Here is a 4,076-nt window from a genome sequence, read left to right on the forward strand (position 1 = left end):
CTGGATGAACTTCTTAATGTCTGGGAAATACTCTGCCACCTCCACTGCTTTGCCAAATGATTCATCTAAAAACTCATTGACCTCCTTTAATGAATATAAATCTGTGCTTTGTGAGACGCTGTCAGCTAGAGACACATTGTCCGATTCATAGTCATCCTCCACGTCCATCTCACTAACCTGACTGCTGTCTAATTCAGCCTGTATCTGTTCAGTCTGCTGAGCAGGACCACACTGCATCCCCTGCTGTACGCTGGCAACAGACACCTTTCCTATTACGACCTGCTTCACCGTCACCTCGGACTCAGTAACATGCACCACGTCACTTTCTTGTGTCCCACTTCTCCACACTGAAAACACTTCATGCTTCCCGAGCTCGCGTACACCATGTAGAACTGTTCCTCATATCGAACCCGGAAAGACACGTCTAGTGTGTGGTTCTCATTTTCCAGAAACATGAAGGCTTGTCTCCTCAGAGACTGGACGTGCTTCAGCTTCAGGTCTTTGCAGCCCAGACCCACCGCGCGGAACCCACTCGCGAACTTCCCGAAGCGCCGCAGCTCTCTCTCCAGAGCTTCATTGGGGATGAACGGAGGGACCCCGGACACGGTGATCAGGGTGGAAGCTACCGCTAACGGGGACACCTGAATGAACTCCTCCTCTACTGTAACCCCGCTTTCAATGAGCTTAGTGACCGAGTCTGGATCCTTAAAGAAGATCACCAGCGCCTTGTTCATCCTGGAAGCGTAGGTGATGTTCCCGTGCCCCACCTGCTCCCACACGGCCAGCAGCACCTGCTCCACTGTGGAGCTGAGCTGAGGCACCAGCCTGCCTGCATGTCTCAGGGACATCGGCGGCGTCCCTACGGACGCCATCCCCCCCACAGACACGCACAACACACAGAAAACTACACTACACGTCAGGCCCGGCCCGAGGCATAAGCGATACAAGCGGGCGCTTGGGGCCTCCTGACCGCCAGGGGGCCCCCTATCGGAAAAAAAAAATTATAATTAAAAATAATTAAAAATAATAATAATAATAATATTAAATAACTTAAACAAGTGACCTGATTGAATGAAATAAAGAATACATCTATACAAGAAAATTCTGATTTTACGATCAATATATCTGCCAGCGTTCAAGTCATGCATATCAACTGCGTGCTCAATCTGCTGACAGATAATTCGCGGTCATAGACAGACACTGCATAATACTCAAGGTTAAGTTGGAAGGGACATATATATGCATGTCATCTAAAAGGACGTATCTCTCTGGTGCCCAAAAACGGAAAAAGAAAAGGACAGAAGATGAGAACAAAGAGCAAGATAAAGGTATGATTGCATGATTATTTAAAATATGTTTTGAACTCATTTGAGGGAGGAGCAGCTCAAGCTATCATAGGAGTTAGCTAGCTAGCTAGCTAGCGAGTTAATGTCATCTTATATTTGCCATCACATGAGCTATATTCATCAACAGTGTATGTATCTCATTAATATACATTTATCTAGGTGTATATCAGATGTCAACGATATTGGCAGTGTTTAGGATGTTCAATCAAACATGTACTGCTAGCTCTTGCCAGGCTTAATCTAACGTTAGCTCGCTGACTGAGGTGGACATTAGCGCTAGTAGCTAGCTACATGAAAACAGTACTGTTTTATAAATGTGACATAGTGGTGAGTCTGACAGCGACTAAGTGCAGAGTCTTAGTCCGTGAGATATCGGTTTATATTGGAGGAAACAGCCAAAGGTGAACTTAACCTTCTAGGTGTAAGGGATGCAAGCTAGCATTGCTGTGCCTGTGCACGTTAGTAAAAGTGACATCTCAGCCAAAGATGGAGCACAATGTGCGCTCTGCTCTAAGATCTTTGTTGAGAGATGGCCTATTGGTCTTTATGAGAAAACACCATGTTGAAGTGAGGAGACGTCTGTGATAAAAATATACTTATATTGTATTAATATTATATTTAGGATGTTAAGTGTTCACCACACTGCAATTAGGCTGTGCCTTATTTTGCCTCACTAGAATAGGAATGGTTAGGTGTGGAATTGTTTGTTGATGAGTGTAAGTAATGATGGCAAAATAAACTCATTTTTCATAAACTCACTATCAACTATGCACTTTTGCAATGTTATTTTTTCAGGAACACTGTTGAAGTATTTTGGAGCACAACCAACTGTACCTGCCCCCGATGTGTCATCAAGTGTCAGTGCCTCCACAGCTGATGATACAGCAGGTGAGGTTTTTCTTGATGGCAAATGGCTACATAGTCTTTTATTGTTATTAGTATTAATAGCAAAGTTGGCCAAGCAATATCATATAATGATGTCATCAATGACTTTGCCTCCCGAAAAGCTAGGAAGGAAAGATTTTGAGGACAGTTACATTGTATTGAGACAGTTGGGAATATTTTCACAATAATTGATTGTTGAACCCTTGCTGTCATGTTACTGACTTATCAGTTTTGTTATTATCGTTTATTTGAATGTTTTGAAACAGTTTGATTTTAGAAGTTCCAAATAGTTAGTTTAAAAGGTTAATTGAATACTGAGTCACTTTCATTATTTAATCTATGTATCTATGTAACGTTCTATTTTTTATTATATTCATGCTTGTCTATTTTGGTTTTATTTTGTAATTGGAAATTGCTAACTTAATACGCATTTGCACAGTTGCAAATTATTTATTTAATATGTTTGTGATCGTTTGTTTGGAATACAGAGGCACTATCATTATTTATTTTTTATTTTTTAATGTTATTTTTGATAATACTAATGTTTGTGTATTTTGATTTCAGTTTAAGATTGCACATTTACAAATCTGTTGAAAGATCTGTTTATTAAACTGATACTTTAAAAAAAAATACAAATGCTGTGGTATTTAATTATTTTACAATTTAACTTCAGTAAACCACACTTGATGCTTTACTTTGAATATGAAAGTTTAAAATAAATCTGTGATCTAAGTGCCCTCTAAGGTTAAAAGGTGACTGTTTTGGTGTAAATAACGACTATAATAATACAGGGGTCTATCAAGGGACAAAAGTCTAGAATATTTTTGGCATGAGAGCAACTGAATGAGCCTTCCAGGCCCAAGAGGTCAAGGGGCACTGAAGCCCAAGCCCAAGTCACCATCTCAATAATTCAAAAAGCAAAATGCTATGAATATGCTTAAATTTAGGTATTTCCCTTCTCCAGCTGGCCATATAAAAAATACAGGAAATCACATCTACGTAATTCAGTATTAATACAATTGATAATGTCAATTAATTCATTGTCAAATCATTGTAGTGTGACATTTTTGTCAATAATCGTCGAGCGCAAATGACTCCGCTAGGTGGGAGGGGGGGCCCCAATATCAAATTCTGCTTAGGGCCCCCGAAAGGCTTGGGCCGGCCCTGCTACACGTACACAAACACTGCAAAACAATGATCATACAATAAACATACAGAAACCTGAAAAAGTTTGCACACGCTTTCCTTCACCTCCTCTCTTCACAACTACACCTCCACCAACAAAGAAGAAGAAGAAGAAGAAGAAGAAGGTGGTTGACGTCCTCCTGCAGGATCTTTGAGTTTGTGATGAGTCACAGCTCGTTGCTGCTGGAGAGGATTTGTGGTTCTAGTTCTAGAGAGAGGTTTTTATTCGCTTCATGAGAATGTACGTGAGTGTGTTTATCTCTAAAAGATACGCTGCTCTATAGATCTGTTAGCCTGGATGCCAGACGAACTTAGCCCCGCCCACAACATTTTGGTCGGGCAGTTCGGTCTGGAGTCGCTCCATTGGGAAAAAATTATGGGGCGTGTTTCAACTGACCAGGAAGTAAAATTCCTCTTCGCTCAATTGGATAGACCTACAACCAATCAGAGCAACGTAGTATGTGACGTATGCTAAGCAACGCATTGTGAGTTATTTACTAACCCGGGTTCACACCGGACGCTTCAGCGCAGCGCCAAGCCTTAAATAACAGCTGGCTCCCATCCACTCCCATGTTAAAACTTTGTGCCGGTCACACCGGAGGCTGAAGCACCGCGAGGCAGCCTTGGCGCAGCGCGGTGCTTCAGCCTCCGGTGTGACCG

The 4,076-nt window shown here is 41.8% G+C and overlaps 1 long non-coding RNA gene across 1 annotated transcript; it reads left to right on the top strand.

Annotated features, from left to right (window-relative positions):
• Nucleotides 1-1,040: 1,040 nt before the first annotated feature.
• On the top strand, nucleotides 1,041-3,054 carry LOC128436283 (uncharacterized). Its single transcript, XR_008337997.1, has 2 exons — nucleotides 1,041-1,328; nucleotides 2,142-3,054. It is a non-coding gene; the product is annotated as an uncharacterized LOC128436283 (long non-coding RNA).
• Nucleotides 3,055-4,076: the final 1,022 nt, after the last annotated feature.

This window comes from Pleuronectes platessa (genome assembly GCF_947347685.1).
Source record: "Pleuronectes platessa chromosome 2 unlocalized genomic scaffold, fPlePla1.1 SUPER_2_unloc_1, whole genome shotgun sequence".
Lineage (NCBI taxonomy): Eukaryota > Metazoa > Chordata > Actinopteri > Pleuronectiformes > Pleuronectidae > Pleuronectes > Pleuronectes platessa.